Source organism: Narcine bancroftii, chromosome 13, assembly GCF_036971445.1.
Source record: "Narcine bancroftii isolate sNarBan1 chromosome 13, sNarBan1.hap1, whole genome shotgun sequence".
NCBI classification, from domain to species: Eukaryota; Metazoa; Chordata; class Chondrichthyes; order Torpediniformes; family Narcinidae; genus Narcine; species Narcine bancroftii.
In genome coordinates this window covers 80,568,436-80,588,051 of record NC_091481.1, presented here as the reverse complement: position 1 = coordinate 80,588,051, position 19,616 = coordinate 80,568,436, and the positions used below count along the sequence as shown (strand labels likewise).

General features: G+C 52.5%; 1 protein-coding gene across 2 annotated transcripts in view; it reads left to right on the top strand.

Annotated features, from left to right (window-relative positions):
- LOC138747923 (leucine-rich repeat and fibronectin type III domain-containing protein 1-like protein) overlaps nucleotides 1–19,616 on the top strand; it is a 129,969-nt gene that overhangs the window by 45,003 nt on the left and 65,350 nt on the right. The gene's annotated exons all lie outside the window — the stretch shown is intronic.

Below are 19,616 nucleotides of genomic sequence, written 5' to 3'. Positions count from 1 at the left end.
AGCCATTAAACCCTTTCCGTTTCACTGAGGACATGTGCCAGTGTTTCCTTCCTCAAGTACGGAGACCAGAACTGCACTAACCGCTACACTAACTGGGCTGGTACCTCATCAATCTTCTCTGGACCTCTTCCATGCACTTACATCCATCCCTAAATTGGAAACCAATACTGTACGTGATACCCCACTATCGTCTCAACCATGTCTTAACGTCTGTAAGTTTGCTATCAGTTTTCCAGTAATAAACTATGACATTCTACAAGTTTTCCTAATTACTTGCTTGACCTGCATAACAAACTATTCATGAATCATTCCCGAGGAATCGAATCCTTCCGAATCGTTTGGTTAACAGTCCTTATTATTTTGTTAAAATGGGCATTTTCCCACTTGCCCGCGCGTCCTATTTGCCGGATTATTGGTGATGCCGAGCCTCTCCAAATCCCTTGTGTTAGTTACACCCCCTCTGGTTCCTTCCACAATTTATTCTTCTCCATACCCTGAGCAAATTCAGCAGATGTAGTTTAGAAGCCTTGATCCAGGCAATTTATATAAATAGTAAAGACAGTTTATAACATGGGGGGGGGTCACAGTTAGCACAAGGCCGAAACGGCACCAGCGAGTCCAGCGCTACCCGGAAGGAGTTTGTGCACTCTCTCCGTGTCTGAGCAGGTTTCCTCCAGATGCTTCGGTTTCCTTCAAAACCTTCTGGGCTTATAGGTCAATTGGGTGTAATTGGATGGCACGGGCTCGTGGGCAGGAAGGGACCTGTTGCCATGCTGCATGCCTAAACTTAACGAGTTGATCCCGAGGCACATCACTCACTTCTCTTTGCCAATCACAAAAGGATCTAATTATATCTTCTCTCTCCTTTCTGTTGGCAGCCGATCTTCTCTTCATACTATTATGTTCCCTCTCACACCAGAAGTTTTTATTTTTCACATTAATCTCTGATGCCACCTTATCAAATGTCTTCTGGAAATCTAAGTGGAGCACATCCACTGATTCCCCTTCATCCACGGCACATGTTAATCTTCAAAGAGTTCTGATAAATGATTCAAGCGTGATAATCACCTCTTCAAAGAATCTTCATGCATAACTAACATCATTCTCTGGGGCAGAGAGTCCCGAAGAGTGTCGGCTCTCTAAATGAAGGAACTCCTTCTCTGCTCAGACCTAATTCTTTCTCTCTGAGCTTTGACTGCAGTCATCTTGGTCTTCATACCCGACGGAAATCAAGTCGCTAGCCACATGCTGGATGGATCAGAGGTGGAGGGGGTGAGCAAGTTCTAGGGAGTCACTATCTCGGAAGATCTTTCCTGAACTCGACGCACAAACGGCGTCATCGCCTCCACTTCCTCAGGAGTTTGCGGAGGTTCGGTGGAAAATGTGCTGACTGGATGCATGGGGACACCAATATCCCTGAGCAGAAAGCCCTGCAAAAGGGTAGTGGACACGTCACAGGCAAAACCCTCCCCACCATCGAGAACATCTAAAGGGAACGCTGCTGTCAGAGAGCAGCAGCGATCATCAAGGATCCACACCATCCAGCGCGTGCTCTGTTCCCGCTGCTGCCATCAGGAAAGAGGTATCGGTGCCACAAGCCTCGCACCCACCAGGTTCAGGAACAGCTGCTCCCCGCTCCACCATCAGACTCCTCAACGACAAACTCAATCAAGGGCTCATTTAAGGACTCTCACTTCTGCACTTTATTGATTTTCTTTTTTTCTCTCTGTATTGCATAGTCAGTTTGTTTACATTTCTTTATTCATTTATATGTGTACATTGAGCCAGCTTTTTTCGTGGTAATTCTGCCTCACCCGCAGGAAAAAGAATCTCAGGGTTGTATGTACTCCGATAATAAATCTGAAATCTGCGATTCCATCTGGTTGACAGACTGTAACTAATGTAACTAATGAACAAAATGCTTGAACAGAAGTGAAGGAACACAATATTTGGTAAGAAGAATAGAAAAGATTTAGGCAACTCAGTCCAATGACTAGAAATTTTAAAAAAATCTTCAGATGCTGAAGATCTGAACTAAAATGAAAAAAAAAACCTCCGCAGGTGAAGCAGTGTCTGTGGAGAGAGAATCTGATAGTGATTTTGGCCAACCCCTCCATATGGTGCCTGACTTGTTGAGAGTTGTTGGGTACGGTTTTTTTTTCTGTGGGCACGAATAAACATTGCACAGAGGCAGATTGAAAAGTAAAGCACGAAAGTCTTCAGATACTGTGGTTGAATTAAAAGCACAAGACTGGAGAAACTCAACAGGTAAAACAGTGCAAAGGTAAAGATCCACAACTGATGTTTTGGGCTTGGGCCCTTCTTCAAGGTGCAGAAAAATGTAGACAAGCACCCAAACAAAATGGTAGTGTGGTCCCGAAGGTGGGAGGTGGATGAGGGAGGGAGAGAACAGGAAGAGGAGGAGGAGGGAAGGAAGGGGTGGAGAGCTATGGGGAAAGAAGACACGAGGAAAGGGAAGGCAACGAGAATGGAGAGTAGGTCAGCAGAAACTGGGAAAGTTGATGTTAATACCATCTGGTGGGTGAGTGCCCAGATGGAAAATCAAGCAAGGCTCCTCCAATTTACATGTGGTCTAGGTGGGATGGTACACAAGGCCATGGGCACGCATGCGAGTATGGGTGTGGGACGCAGAACTGCGTCACGGATGCGGTCAGAGCAAAGGTCTCCCAGTCTCTCCGATGTAGAGAAGGCCATGGCAGGAGCACCAGATGCAGTCGTTGCTTCACTTGAAAGGCCTGTTTGGGGCTCCAAATTGTGGTGACGGGGGGGGGGAGGGGGGGTGGAGGGGGAGGGGTGGCCGCAGGTTTTGCACTTTTTGTGGCCACAGGGAAAGTGCTGGTGGGTGGAGAGGGAAAGATGAGTATTGGCATCATGTTGTAGGTGCCGGAAATTAGGGAGGGTAATGTGTCACAGGCAGTTGTGGTTGGTGATTGCTCCGATGTTAAATCTAGACCTACTGGGCGGTTAATGTGCTCTTCTGGCCCATGAGCTCGTGCCACCAAAATGCCCCAATGTACCTACAACCCCCCTCCTCCCTATATGTTATTGGTGGGTGGGAGTAAACGAGAGCACCCGGAGGAAACTCGTGCAGACCTGGGGAGAACGTACAAACAGATTCGAAACCGGGTCGCTGGCATTGCTGCTCTAACCATATTGCCTGGAACACCATCCCTGACATGAGTTTGATTGTGTCGTTTTTACCTCATCTGTTCTGAGAGTAGGTGGAATTATCTACAAAATATTCTGCAGTAGTGTGCCTGTGTCCATTCCCCTGTGAGGCTCGCTCTCTATTAAACTGCTGTGTTGGCGATCAGTTAATTAATGTTTATGTCTTCATCTTTCAGCAGTACTTTCCCTCCTCCAGCTCGAAAACTTCATCATTGTATGCGGGCATTTCATTGCTCAACCAATCCCTTTCCCTCCTCTAATTCCCCCACAAAACCCTACCCGGAATACCTTCAGTCACCGGAATACCCTCATTCCCCCGGAATGCCCTCATTCCCACAGAATACCCTCGGTCCCCCGGAATACCTCGGTCCCCCGGAATACCTCGGTCCCCCGGAATACCTCGGTCCCCCGGAATACCTCGGTCCCCCGGAATACCTCGGTCCCCCGGAATACCTCGGTCCCCCGGAATACCTCGGTCCCCCGGAATACCCTCGGTCCCCCGGAATACCTCGGTCCCCCGGAATACCTCGGTCTCCCGGAATACCTCGGTCCCCCGGAATACCTCGGTCCCCCGGAATACCTCGGTCCCCCGGAATACCTCGGTCCCCCGGAATACCTCGGTCCCCCGGAATACCTCGGTCCCCCGGAATGCCCTCGGTCCCCCGGAATGCCCTCGGTCCCCCGGAATGCCCTCGGTCCCCCGGAATGCCCTCGGTCCCCCGGAATGCCCTCGGTCCCCCGGAATGCCCTCGGTCCCCCGGAATGCCCTCGCTCCCCCGGAATGCCCTCGCTCCCCCGGAATGCCCTCGCTCCCCCGGAATGCCCTCGCTCCCCCGGAATGCCCTCGCTCCCCCGGAATGCCCTCGCTCCCCCGGAATGCCCTCGCTCCCCCGGAATGCCCTCGCTCCCCCGGAATGCCCTCGCTCCCCCGGAATGCCCTCGCTCCCCCGGAATGCCCTCGCTCCCCCGGAATGCCCTCGCTCCCCCGGAATGCCCTCGCTCCCCCGGAATGCCCTCGGTCCCCCGGAATGCCCTCGGTCCCCCGGAATGCCCTCGGTCCCCCGGAATGCCCTCGGTCCCCCGGAATGCCCTCGGTCCCCCGGAATGCCCTCGGTCCCCCGGAATGCCCTCGGTCCCCCGGAATGCCCTCGGTCCCCCGGAATGCCCTCGCTCCCCCGGAATGCCCTCGCTCCCCCGGAATGCCCTCGCTCCCCCGGAATGCCCTCGCTCCCCCGGAATGCCCTCGCTCCCCCGGAATGCCCTCGCTCCCCCGGAATGCCCTCGCTCCCCCGGAATGCCCTCGCTCCCCCGGAATGCCCTCGCTCCCCCGGAATGCCCTCGCTCCCCCGGAATGCCCTCGCTCCCCCGGAATGCCCTCGCTCCCCCGGAATGCCCTCGCTCCCCCGGAATGCCCTCGCTCCCCCGGAATGCCCTCGCTCCCCCGGAATGCCCTCGCTCCCCCGGAATGCCCTCGCTCCCCCGGAATGCCCTCGCTCCCCCGGAATGCCCTCGCTCCCCCGGAATGCCCTCGCTCCCCCGGAATGCCCTCGCTCCCCCGGAATGCCCTCGCTCCCCCGGAATGCCCTCGCTCCCCCGGAATGCCCTCGCTCCCCCGGAATGCCCTCGCTCCCCCGGAATGCCCTCGCTCCCCCGGAATGCCCTCGCTCCCCCGGAATGCCCTCGCTCCCCCGGAATGCCCTCGCTCCCCCGGAATGCCCTCGCTCCCCCGGAATGCCCTCGCTCCCCCGGAATGCCCTCGCTCCCCCGGAATGCCCTCGCTCCCCCGGAATGCCCTCGCTCCCCCGGAATGCCCTCGCTCCCCCGGAATGCCCTCGCTCCCCCGGAATGCCCTCGCTCCCCCGGAATGCCCTCGCTCCCCCGGAATGCCCTCGCTCCCCCGGAATGCCCTCGCTCCCCCGGAATGCCCTCGCTCCCCCGGAATGCCCTCGCTCCCCCGGAATGCCCTCGCTCCCCCGGAATGCCCTCGCTCCCCCGGAATGCCCTCGCTCCCCCGGAATGCCCTCGCTCCCCCGGAATGCCCTCGCTCCCCCGGAATGCCCTCGCTCCCCCGGAATGCCCTCGCTCCCCCGGAATGCCCTCGCTCCCCCGGAATGCCCTCGCTCCCCCGGAATGCCCTCGCTCCCCCGGAATGCCCTCGCTCCCCCGGAATGCCCTCGCTCCCCCGGAATGCCCTCGCTCCCCCGGAATGCCCTCGCTCCCCCGGAATGCCCTCGCTCCCCCGGAATGCCCTCGCTCCCCCGGAATGCCCTCGCTCCCCCGGAATGCCCTCGCTCCCCCGGAATGCCCTCGCTCCCCCGGAATGCCCTCGCTCCCCCGGAATGCCCTCGCTCCCCCGGAATGCCCTCGCTCCCCCGGAATGCCCTCGCTCCCCCGGAATGCCCTCGCTCCCCCGGAATGCCCTCGCTCCCCCGGAATGCCCTCGCTCCCCCGGAATGCCCTCGCTCCCCCGGAATGCCCTCGCTCCCCCGGAATGCCCTCGCTCCCCCGGAATGCCCTCGCTCCCCCGGAATGCCCTCGCTCCCCCGGAATGCCCTCGCTCCCCCGGAATGCCCTCGCTCCCCCGGAATGCCCTCGCTCCCCCGGAATGCCCTCGCTCCCCCGGAATGCCCTCGCTCCCCCGGAATGCCCTCGCTCCCCCGGAATGCCCTCGCTCCCCCGGAATGCCCTCGCTCCCCCGGAATGCCCTCGCTCCCCCGGAATGCCCTCGCTCCCCCGGAATGCCCTCGCTCCCCCGGAATGCCCTCGCTCCCCCGGAATGCCCTCGCTCCCCCGGAATGCCCTCGCTCCCCCGGAATGCCCTCGCTCCCCCGGAATGCCCTCGCTCCCCCGGAATGCCCTCGCTCCCCCGGAATGCCCTCGCTCCCCCGGAATGCCCTCGCTCCCCCGGAATGCCCTCGCTCCCCCGGAATGCCCTCGCTCCCCCGGAATGCCCTCGCTCCCCCGGAATGCCCTCGCTCCCCCGGAATGCCCTCGCTCCCCCGGAATGCCCTCGCTCCCCCGGAATGCCCTCGCTCCCCCGGAATGCCCTCGCTCCCCCGGAATGCCCTCGCTCCCCCGGAATGCCCTCGCTCCCCCGGAATGCCCTCGCTCCCCCGGAATGCCCTCGCTCCCCCGGAATGCCCTCGCTCCCCCGGAATGCCCTCGCTCCCCCGGAATGCCCTCGCTCCCCCGGAATGCCCTCGCTCCCCCGGAATGCCCTCGCTCCCCCGGAATGCCCTCGCTCCCCCGGAATGCCCTCGCTCCCCCGGAATGCCCTCGCTCCCCCGGAATGCCCTCGCTCCCCCGGAATGCCCTCGCTCCCCCGGAATGCCCTCGCTCCCCCGGAATGCCCTCGCTCCCCCGGAATGCCCTCGCTCCCCCGGAATGCCCTCGCTCCCCCGGAATGCCCTCGCTCCCCCGGAATGCCCTCGCTCCCCCGGAATGCCCTCGCTCCCCCGGAATGCCCTCGCTCCCCCGGAATGCCCTCGCTCCCCCGGAATGCCCTCGCTCCCCCGGAATGCCCTCATTCCCCACCGCTCTGGAATACCCCCCCAGAATACCCAGCCCCCCCAGAATACCCTGCCTCTGGAATACCTCGCCCCCCCAGAATACCCTGCCTCTGGAATACCTCGCCCCCCCAGAATACCCTGCCTCTGGAATACCTCGCCCCCCCAGAATACCCCACCCCCCAGAATACCCTCATTCCCCCAGAATACCCCACCCCTGTGGAATATCCCCCCCCAGAATATCCTGCCCTATACCCTCCAAGAATACCCCACCCCCAGAATACCCCACCCCCAGAATACCCCACCCCCAGAATACCCCACCCCCAGAATACCCCACCCCCAGAATACCCCACCCCCAGAATACCCCACCCCCAGAATACCCCACCCCCAGAATACCCCACCCCCAGAATACCCCACCCCCAGAATACCCCACCCCCAGAATACCCCACCCCCAGAATACCCCACCCCCAGAATACCCCACCCCCAGAATACCCCACCCCCAGAATACCCCACCCCCAGAATACCCCACCCCCAGAATACCCCACCCCCAGAATACCCCACCCCCAGAATACCCCACCCCCAGAATACCCCACCCCCAGAATACCCCACCCCCAGAATACCCCACCCCCAGAATACCCCACCCCCAGAATACCCCACCCCCAGAATACCCCACCCCCAGAATACCCCACCCCCAGAATACCCCACCCCCAGAATACCCCACCCCCAGAATACCCCACCCCCAGAATACCCCACCCCCAGAATACCCCACCCCCAGAATACCCCACCCCCAGAATACCCCACCCCCAGAATACCCCACCCCCAGAATACCCCACCCCCAGAATACCCCACCCCCAGAATACCCCACCCCCAGAATACCCCACCCCCAGAATACCCCACCCCCAGAATACCCCACCCCCAGAATACCCCCGAACCCCTAGAATACCCTCTTTCCCCTGGAATAGACTACCCCTCTGGAATTCCCCACCCCCCAGAATACCCCACCCCAGAATACCCCACCCCCAGAATACTACACCCCCCTGGAATAACCCCGCAACCCCAGAATTCCCGGCCCCCAGAATCCCCCTCTCCAGAATACTCCACCCCCCCCCCCCCGGTATACCCTTGTTCCTCTGGAATACCCTGCCCCACCAGAATACCCCACCCCTGGAATACCCTGCCTCTGGAATACCCCACCCCCCAGAATACCCTGCCTCCCCTGGAATACCCTGCTGGAATACCTTCGTTCCTCTGGAATACCCTGCCCCCTTGGTATACCCTCGTTCCCCTGGAATACCCCACCCCCCTGGAATATCCTCTCTCTGGAATTCCCCACCTCCGAAAACACCCTCCCCAAAATTACTGTCCTCAAAAACCTTGCCCTAGAAACACTACAAAATACTGTCACAAAACCACTGCCTCCATAATACTCTGCCCCCCAAAATGCCTCCCCCCAAAATGCCTTCCCCCCAAAAACACTGTTCTTCCCCAAATCACTCCCACTCTCTCCCTCTCACTTAGTGATGACTTCCCCCCTCCCCCCCCCATTAGCCTGACTTTCATTCATGGATGTTGATGCACCATCAATAATCTCAAAGGGCTGATATCATGAAGCCATTAGGCTTTTATTAACTTAAGACAGGAACTACCATCAACTTCATTGACTGATCGAAGCAAAGAGGAAGGGGAACATGCAAATGGCTATGGGTAGGATCAGTCTCGGGAGATGTGTCCAGCCGGCAGCAGCCAGTCGTGGCCCAACAGTGGTTTACCACAGATGTTATCCCCAAAAACGTCTGAGGAAGAAATGCCAGCCTGAATAACTGTTCATTCTGATCCTTTGAATGCCCGCGTTAATTTTAAGTATTTGCGCAACGCAATTGGCCTTTTTGTAGGACTTTGTCATCTTTGAATCCTTTAGAGGAGGTAATCTTCAACTCCCTTCGAACAGTGAATATCTAGCTAAAACACAAATTATTGCACCCCCCCCCCACCATTCCCCCCTCCCACAGTCGGCAGTGCTGGATTAGAGAAAGAGGTAGGCCAAGATTTCTAGATGCCATCTTACAATAGATGACCAGTTTGTTAACAATCTGGAGTTGAGAGCATCTGACAATCTCTTATTATGACGGCTGAATTTTAAGCTTTCAAGGCTGCCTCAGTTGATCCTTGACATTTACCATGTAGAAAACAAATGGGTCCATTTGTAACAGCAAATTGCTGAAGATACATTTCCCAAATCATTGAGCAAAGAGAGTTTAGAATTAAGGAGTTTGTCAAACTCATTTAAATACTCCATCGAGTTGATCAGATCTGGGGGCCATGGTTATTTAAAAACTGGGTTATGAAACTTTGCAGATATTTTTAGAGACCTTGCTGGAGGCCATGAAAGTCGCCAATAAAATTGATGGCTGAGGCAGGGTGCAGATTCTATCAATTGACTGATGCTTCATGAGCGGAACCAGCCATCCAACATTCAGGGGAACCATCTGATATTCAACTGGATTGCTGCATAGTTCTCTGAGAAAGGGGAGCATTGTGACCGTTGGCCCGTTCCTTTTTCTGTGTGATGTCTGGTGGTGGTAGGACATAATCTGAAGTCCTTATTGTTCGAGTAAAACTTTACCGTGATATCTAGCACCTATGGGAATCGGTAGATGCTGGCTGAGCGAGTGTTCCAGTTGCTTGAGACTGTATGGAGAACGGCGAGGTGTGCTAACTTTAAACTTCTGTAATTTTTACCCGCGATTTATCAGTTTGGCCGGTTGCTTGAATTGGGGCTGGCAGGGATTTTACTGCAAAGCTATTTAGGTTTGGGAGCGGAGAGGACTCAGCCTTACCACCAAGCTTGAAGGTCTACTGTGCAGTGGTCCTTATCACCCTCCTTTACGCCAGTGAGACCTGGACTGTCTGCACTTTTACCTGAGCTGTCTCCGCAGACTCCTCCTCATCAGGTGTCAGGACGAAGTCCCCGACACGGAACGAGCTGGGCTCTGCAGCACCTACGCCCTCCTGCTGAAAGCCCAAGCCAGGTGGGCCGGACATGTGGTCAGAACGCCAGACAGCCAATTGCCTAAACAGCTGCTGTACAGAGAAATGCATCAGGGCAAGCGCTCAGTCGGTGGGGGGGGGCAGAAGAAAGGATACAAAGACTGCCTCAAAATGTCCCTCAAAGACCTATGTGTCGACATCGACACGTGGGAGACCCTTGCCCTCGACCGTCCAGCTCGACGCAGCAAGATCACCACAGGAGCCCGTGCAGCTGAAGTCGGGCGCATCACCGAGGCGCGCTGTGCGCAAGGCCCGAGCAGCATCCACTGCTGCGACAGCACCCACCTCTTTGTGTTCCACATGTGGGCGAGCCTTCAGGGCCCGGATTGGCCTCACCAGTCACCTCTGGACCCACAGCCACCAATCTCCAATTCGACTACGAAGGATGAACAACAAGAACAACATTTACGTCTAAAGCCAGACAAATATTGTTAACAATATCTAGGGTGGGACATTTAGCCGAGTGGTTAGTGCCGACAGCGTTAGCAACACAGGTTTGAATCCAACGCTGTCTGTATCCTCTCCCTGTGTCTGCGCGGGCTTGGGTTGAAGATTAATTAGGGTATTCGAGTTCCACGGTGCCATGGACCAGAAGGGCCTGCTTCCAAGCTTCACCTACGGCTCCTAGAACGCTTCCACCAGCGTTGTCTCCGCTCCATCCTCAACATCCATTGGAGCGCTTTCATCCCTAACGTCGAAGTACTCGAGATGGCAGAGGTCGACAGCATCGAGTCCACGCTGCTGAAGATCCAGCTGCGCTGGGTGGGTCACGTCTCCAGAATGGAGGACCATCGCCTTCCCAAGATCGTGTTATATGGCGAGCTCTCCACTGGCCACCGTGACAGAGGTGCACCAAAGAAAAGGTACAAGGACTGCCTAAAGAAATCTCTTGGTGCCTGCCCCATTGACCACCGCCAGTGGGCTGATATCGCCTCAAACCGTGCATCTTGGCGCCTTACAGTTTGGCGGGCAGCAACCTCCTTTGAAGAAGACCGCAGAGCCCACCTCACTGACAAAAGGCAAAGGAGGAAAAACCCAACACCCAACCCCAACCAACCAATTTTCCCCTGCAGCCGCTGCAACCGTGTCTGCCTGTCCCGCATCGGACTTGTCAGCCACAAACGAGCCTGCAGCTGACGTGGACTTTTACCCCCTCCATAAATCTTCGACCGCGAAGCCAAGCCAAAGAAGAGAAGAAGAAGGAAAAAAAACTAATAGAAACACACACTAATAAAAGTTGGTGGAATGGCTGGTTAAAACCACCAAGGTTTGGTAATGTTTTTCAGGTATAAATTCGTAAAGTTAACTATTTCTGCAACTTGAGCTACCAGTTGTATTTAAATACCAGCTTGAATTACAATTACTAAATCTTCTGATACATCTCGTGGTATTCTGCAGATCTGAATTATTAATGGGCTGTTCAAATTTTCCTGAAATCTCAAGTCAGAACGTCTCTGCTTTCCTGGATTCAGTCTTCGGTGCTTTATTCCTGGATTTGGACCCCATCTTCCAGCACTCAGCCACCGTGTTTCAAGGGCCAGAGAGTCATTTGCTTCCCCCCCTTCCTTCCCCCCCCCCCCTCCCCAGGTCCTCACTTTCCACCCCGCCAGCCTCTGCACCCAACACCTTATCTTCCAATTACCGCATATGGTTCTGGTCTCCTTCCTTGAGGAAGGATGGACTGGCTTTGGGGTGGGGGGGTGGGGTGCAGAGGGGGTTCACAAGGTTGATTCCAGAGATGAGGGGGTTCCCCTATTGAGTCATCTGGGGATACTCACTGGAATTTAGAATGAGAGGGGATCTTATAGATATGTGTAAAAATTGTGAAAGGTATAGATAAGATAAGTTGTAGGTATTCCGGGGGGGTGGCAGGCAGGGTATTCTGGGGGGTTATTCCAGAGGGGCGGGGTATTCCGGGGGAATTAGGGAATTCCGGGGAATGAGGGTATTCTGGGGGAATGAGGGCATTCCGGGGACCGAGGGTATAGATAAGTGTAGATAAGTTGTTTCCATTGGTGGGGGAGATTAGAACTAGCGGACATAGGGTAGTAGATTTAGGACGGGGATGAGGAGGAACTGCTTTTCCCAGAGGGCGGTGAATCTGCGGAATTCACTGCCCATTGAAGCAGTGGAGGCGACCTCAATAAACATATTTCGATAGATTTTTGCCAAATTAAGGGATATGGGGGGGAAAAAGCAGGCAGGAGGAGACGAGCCTATCCTCAGATCAGTTGGAATAGGCTCGACGGGCTGCAAGGCCGACTCCTGCTCCTATTTCTTATGTTCTTGTATTGGTCTGCTCATCAGCACTGGGAATAATGGAGCTGATTCTAAATCTGCTCTCTCCTGAATGGTAGATACAGGGATAATGTGTGCAGAGTCAAGGAGAAAGAAGGAGAGGGAGAGAAAGAGAAAGACATTTTTTACCCAGTGGCTGCGTTGCAGGAAATTATTCCCTTCTTCTGGGAACGCATGCTGCGTGAAAAGGTTGGAATGGGAATGAGGGTGCCATTCCCGTTCCAATATTTTACCTCCTAGATCCCTAGTAACTTTCCCGGAACGCCTGCAGTCTAAAGTTAACTGCAGGCATTCCATGAACAGCGGGGTAATGAACAGCACGTATTGATGTTGCAAGTCCCGCCTCTTTAATTACCGCTCCCCAGGTACATTCGTCTAAACTCGCGAAACGAACTGGAGGTTTTCAGCTTTGGTCGTTTGTGGGTGAACGACCAATGCCGAGACGCTGGACGCAAATTCTAGCTTCTTTTTTTAAAAAAACCGTACGAGAGAGCACTGTTCAACAACATCCTGGCCGGGAAGAATGGGAGGGATACGCAGCCAGGTTCTGGGGTCAGAAAAACTCGCAAGGTTCCCTTTCTTCACTGCCCGTTGGCCGCATCATGGTCGTAACTTTTTTAAGAACATTAAAAAAAGATACAAAAGTGATTGAGTTTTGGAGGTAAACCATAGAGCGACAAGAAATGAATTAATTATCCGTCTCAAACTGAAACGTGACAAAGGACTATTTTGCAGATGGTAATTAGGTTGAGAAACTCATTGCCGTTGCTTGGAAACCAGAATGTCAAGATGTGTTTTTTTTTCAGTCTTAGCTCAGCAAGATCGAATGAGGCATCTGTATCACTTGGAGAACACTTAAATATGTTTACTGGTATCTACACCTCAATCTGATGTTGATCCTCTCTCACCCCTCAAAACATTCCATCAGGGAAGCTGATATGGAAGGCTACAGCAATCAGACCAAACCAACAGGCTGGGCAGAGCCTCAGCAGATTTCTACTCATGCACTCATTAACATCACATTGATGTTATAATCGTGTTATATGGCGAGCTCTCCACTGGCCACCGAGACAGAGGTGCACCAAAGAAAAGGTACAAGGACTGCCTAAAGAAATCTCTTGGTGCCTGCCACATTGACCACCGCCAGTGGACTGATATCGCCTCAAACCGTGCATCTTGGCGCCTCACAGTTCGGCGGGCAGCAACCTCCTTTGAGGAAGACCGCAGAGCCCACCTCACTGACAAAAGACAATGAAGGAAAAACCCAACACCCAACCCCAACCAACCAATTTTCCCTTGCAACCACTGCAACCGTGTCTGCCTGTCCCGCATCGGGCTTGTCAGCCACAAACGAGCCTGCAGCTGACGTGGACTTTTACCCCCTCCATAAATCTTCGTCCGTGAAGCCAAGCCAAAGAAAAGAGAAAGACATCAGCAACTCAAAAGTTCATCATTCAGAATCCAATCAGAGCTTTTCTGTTCCCCCCACCTTAGCGAAGGCATCAGAGAGAGAGCAGGCTTATGGAATATTACAATTCTTGAGTTGTTGATGTGGGTTGCCTGTCCTTGATTGATCATAAATTGGTGGGAGAAGAATCTTTCTTAAAGTAGAAACAAATCTGGAGAGACATAATCAAAAGTTAGTTGAGTGGAAAACCAATCATTACCTTGCCCCTTTGATCTTCTTCTGTAATTTTTTCCTTCACAGTTTGTACATGCTCCCAGATCTTGTCAAGTCTGGATTAGCCATTAAGCAAAATGAGCACGTGCTTAGGGCACCAAGGGAAGGGGGCACAACTGAGTTTTGTCCAGTGCCGGATTTACTGTGGTGCCGCTGAACTAGGGCCCCACAATAAATGAAAACATTTTTATATGTATATATATATATCTTCTTCTTTCTTTGGCTTGGCTTCGCGGACGAAGATTTATGGAGGGGGTAAAAAGTCCACGTCAGCTGCAGGCTCGTTTGTGGCTGACAAGTCCGATGCGGGACAGGCAGACACGATTGCAGCGGTTGCAAGGGAAAATTGGTTGGTTGGGGTTGGGTGTTGGGTTTTTCCTCCTTTGCCTTTTGTCAGTGAGGTGGGCTCTGCGGTTTTCTTCAAAGGAGGTTGCTGCCCGCCAAACTGTGAGGCGCCAAGATGCACGGTTTGAGGCGTTATCAGCCCACTGGCGGTGGTCAATGTGGCAGGCACCAAGAGATTTCTTTAGGCAGTCCTTGTACCTTTTCTTTGGTGCACCTCTGTCACGGTGGCCAGTGGAGAGCTCGCCATATAACAGGATCTTGGGAAGGCGATGGTCCTCCATTCTGGAGACGTGACCCATCCAGCGCAGCTGGATCTTCAGCAGCGTGGACTCGATGCTGTCGACCTCTGCCATCTCGAGTACTTCGACGTTAGGGGTGTAAGCGCTCCAATGGATGTTGAGGATGGAGCGGAGACAACGCTGGTGGAAGCGTTCTAGGAGCCATAGGTGGTGCCGGTAGATGACCCATGATTCGGAGCCGAACAGGAGTGTGGGTATGACAACGGCTCTGTATACGCTTATCTTTGTGAGGTTTTTCAGTTGGTTGTGTTTCCAGACTCTTTTGTGTAGTCTTCCAAAGGCGCTATTTGCCTTGGCGAGTCTGTTATATATATATATATATATATATGTTTAATATCACTGTGAGGTCAGGCCTGAATTTTTAATCTATTATTTCACATTCAGCACTTATCGAGCCTTAATGCCTCGTCAGTTAAACAATGGAAGGGTCGTGGGGGAACAATTGTTGGGCTGTACTTAGGGCATCAGTTGCCCTTAATTCCACCCTGGTTCTGGGAATCAGATCACGTGAGCCCCATTTTGTCAGAACTCCGAAGGACTGAAAGAGGGGCACCCCGTCTCTGCTCCAGATCCTTACCCCGGAGTCCACAGTAGCTAATTTAAATTTATTTAGTCACACAGCACGGTAATGACCTGAGCCTGTGCCGCCCAATTACATCCACCGCCGGTCCGTTTTGAGAAAAGCAGAGCACTAGGAGGAAACTCGCGCATATACGGAGAATACGTCCAAACTCCTTACAGCTTCGAACCCTGGTCGCTGGCCTTGTAAAGGCATTGCGCTGACCATGCCGTCCCAATTCGTTCTGCCTCGAACCTCTGACTGTTCGACGGGCATGCGATCAGCATCTTCTTTTGGCCCCGTTTTGTCAAATAGCCAGCCGTGAGTTTGGAGGAATGAAGATTTGATCTTGAAAGAGTTAGGAAATGAATTAGAACTTTCAAAATAAATGTTCAGGGGAAACGTCTGCAGGCCTGTGGGAAAAGAGCCAGGGAAGCAAAAATAATTTGGGATCTTTAGGTTTTATTGGCAACACAGTAGAAGCAGCTTCCAGCCATTTAAACCTGTGCTGCCCAGTTACAACCTCACTTAACCTACAAGTCCGTATGTTTTGAAGGGCGGGAGGAAACCGGAGCACTTGGGGGAAACCCACGCAGACACCAGGGAGAATGTACAAACTCTTTATGGACAGCGCCGGATTTTAACCCGGGTCACTGGAGCCGTAGCAGCTTCACACTAACTGCTACAGGCCACCCCTCAAGAGCTGGCATAGCCCGAAGGGCTGAGTGATTATCTCCTCAGCTGTCAGGTCCTATGACTCCATCCAATGATTCCTGGCTCAGCGGATGCTTAGGGTAAAATAACGTGAAAGACGTTGGGTGGCCCGCGCCCTGAGGTCTGGAATCCGACAGCAGCTGGGCATCTTTTCCTGAGTTTAATCGCCTACTTTAAATTTCTAAATGTCAGAGTCGACAGATCCCCATTTGTGATTCACCTGGCGATTCGTCAGAGTGATAATTATATATGAAATAGAAGCAGGAGTCGGCCATCCGGCCCGTCGAGCCTGTTCTGCCCTTCAATGAGATCATGGCTGATCTGACGACAGGCTCTTCTCCACCGACCTGCCTTTTCCCTATTGCCATTTATTTCCCTTACGATGTAAAAATCTACCCATCCTGGTCTTAAATATATTTATTGAGGTCCCTTCCATTGCTTCAATGGGCAGTGAATTTCATAGATGCACCACCCTCTGGGAAAAGCAGGTCCTCCTCATCGCCGTCCTAAATCTACTCCCTGGACCTTGAGGTTGTATCTCCTAGTTCTTGTTTCCCCTACCAATGGAAACATGTTACCTACCTCTACCTTATCGATGCCTTTCATAATGAGATCATTTCTATAAGATCCTCTTTCATTCTTCCAAATTCCAGCCATATCGTCCCAGATGACTCGATCTCTCCTCATAGGCTGACCCCCTCATTGCTGGAATCAACCTGGTGTCTCTCCTCTGCACCCTCTCTGTAGCCAGTACATCTTTCTTCAAGTGAGGAGACCAGAACCGTGAGCAGTTCTCCAGATGTGGCCTCACCAGTAACCTTCTTTAATTGCAGTACCACCGCCCTGCTCCTCAATTCAACACCTCCAGCAATTGAGGGCCAACGTTCCATTTGCCATCTTGATAGCCAGCTGCATCTGCAAACCAACTCTCTGTGATCTGTGCACAAGCCCACCTGCACGGCCACATGCTGCAATCGCTTTCCATTTAATTAATAACACTGGGCAACATTTTTTATTTCCAAAAGGTTGGCTTCCTAAAAAAAAATTGGGGATGTTGATAGACAACCTCAAGCTGAACACAAAGATATTTCTGATTTTCTGTGTCACATAGGAAGTGGGAGAAATGTTAAATGAACTTCATATTGAATTTAACACATCTAATCACATAACAATGCTGACACGTTGCGTTAGTTCAACGGACCTAAAAATGTTTTGCCACTGATCATCGTTTGTTCTCTGATGTCCAAGAATCGTCAGCCAGCATCGATGGATTCCAGGTGCCCTGCTACCACTTTTGCGCGGTCGCCATGCCCTGGTGAAACCTTTCACCGTGTTTGTCACTGACAGCACCAAGATCGGCAGGGAAGAAGGCCAAGTGCGAATGCAGAAAATGAATTTTCAATGACGTGTTGGGCTTCTTGGTTTTGCTTGCTGGACGTAGATATGACAGGAAATTAACAAAGCTAGGTTATAGCTAATATGTAATAGGAAATTTTTAAGGTGATTTTCATGATCAGATTTAAATCGATAAAACAAGTTGATAAGGCAAAATCTTTGTTGCCCCGTGTAATCAGACCTTCCCAGATTTCCCCAAATTCCTCCCCTTCACTTCCACAAGGGGAGAGTAACATTGAAAGGTTTTGAGTTGCTAGAACTCGGTTGGTATTTTTTTTAGACTGAGGAGCTCCGTGTGGTTTAGATTTGTGATCTCAGCACCAGGCCATTGAGGTAGAAAACTGATTGGACATTTTCGCAGGCTTTTAATGTGATTATAAATCCCCTCAGCTCTAAATACTTAAATGGATCAAATATGTGATGTACCAGTAGCTCCCTGATCATTGCACTTCATAAATGTGTAATAAACAGTAAAATTACTGGAGCTGAACTCTTCAATAGATTAGATGCATCTCATGACAGCGGCAGCACAATGCTTCTAGTTCAGGCAACAAAGATTGTGGAATGGTTCAAAATGGGCCTTGCTAATTTAACAGCAAATTTAAGTGATGGCAACAGACTCTGCCGTAGTTAATGAGAAGGCTTCCTGCTGCTACATTAATGGGAAGTTAGAGAGCTCATCCATCAGTTTATGGTTTCAAGTTTCAGTTATTATTATTTGATGAAAATCAGGCGGACTGACCGGAGGTTGGAAACTCCTCCGGGGTCATGCATCTGTTGAATTAGGTTCCACACCCTTGCAGCTGCCCCTCCAAACCCGCGAGTGACTGAAACTTTCAACCTCCTGGAGAGCTCGCATCGCAGCATCGGCAATTTTCCACTGGCACTGATTCTCTTCTCAATGTTTATCTCCAAGGATTGTGCTTGGAAGCGTCTGTTGGCCTGTTCGAGAAGCTGAATTTTTATTTGTAAAATTAGCACTTGCAAAAGCTTTGACATTTGTGCGGAAGATGACCGTTTTTTTTTTGGTTTATCTTGAAAGGTTGTGGGTAATGCAGGCGTTTGTCACCGCTGGCCCTACCCGCCATTTCAAAGGCGGTGGTGGGCTTTGTGGCCTTGTGGTAAAGGGGCTGAGGGTGCTGGTGGAGAGAGAGTTCCAAGATTTACTTGCGAAGCTGAAGGGACTGAAATATTTCCAAGTCGAGCTTGAGTGTCTTATAGAATATAGAACACAGGCATTACAGGCACAGTACAGGCCCGCGATGTGGAAACATCTCCAAACCTACTCCAGAAACAAATCCTTCCCTATCTCACACCTTTAACCCTCTAATTTCCTTCCATCCACGTGCCTGTGGAGGTGATATGAATAAGCAACTCCGATGGGTAGCTGGCCCATCCCTGGTGTCTCGGTCCCCAATAACTCCACCTCGTGACCCCGGAATAAAGGTCAACCTCCCTCTCCCTGTCCTCAGTTGAGCACTTGGAATCAGGTCAGATACATGTCTAAAGTATAATAGAGCCTTATCGTTCCTCACTCTACAGCTTTGGAGTTATTGATAGAGCCTATCACCTGTCTTTTAAATGCCCCCGTTGTAATAGCTTACACCACCACCACTGTCAATGCATTCCAGGCACCCACAACTCTCGGTATATGTGGTGATACACCACCAGCCTGCTGCAGGGGGCAACCTCTGTACCTGCAAGAGTGTAAGGGGGACAGGACAACACCTGGCGACCTGAATGGATCAAGTCCCACCCGGTCAGGTGTCAATCACCCACTGGGATATAAGCCTCCGAAGTCTCACTCAGAGTTACTCCAGCAACAGCCAGCCTGGCTCTGTGGAATTCTTTGTTGATTAAAGCCTGTTGTGTGTCTGGTTCTGCTAACAGCTCACTACAGTATATATATATATATATAAAAAAAACTACCCTTTGAGTCTCCCCTAAACTTCCCTCCCTGCACCTTGTATGATATCCGCTAGGGTTTTCTACTCTCGCCCCGGGAAAAAAAAGGTACTGGCTGTCCACCCTATCATTACCTGTACACCTCTTTTAAGATAACTCTCGTCCTTCTTCGCCAGCCCTGCTAACCTTGCCTCACAGGACACGTTTCTCTAATCCAGGCAACATTCCTGGCAAATCTCCTTCCTCCGCCCCCTCTCTCCTTCCTGTAACGAGGCAACCAGAACGGAACACAATGTTCCTTTGTGGGGCTACCTGGAAGGGAGGAGTCACAGGTTCGGGGGCCGGGGTGGGGGGGGGGGTGGGCGCGGGCCAGCTCACACAATACACATGCATTTTGTTTGTTTATGTTTCTTTCTTTATTTACATATATATATATACAAAAAGTACAAATTTTTGCACTACCCCTAAGCATAAATTCTGCCTGGCCCACAGGATAATGAATCTTAGGGTTGTACGTGTCATATATGGACTGACAATAGACAATAGACAATAGGAGCTGGAGAATGCCCTTCGGCCCGTCGAGCCAGCACCGCCATTTTACAGATCATGGCTGATCACTACTATCAGTACCCCTTTCCAGCCTTATCCCCTTAACTCCCTTGTCCACTAGAGTCTTA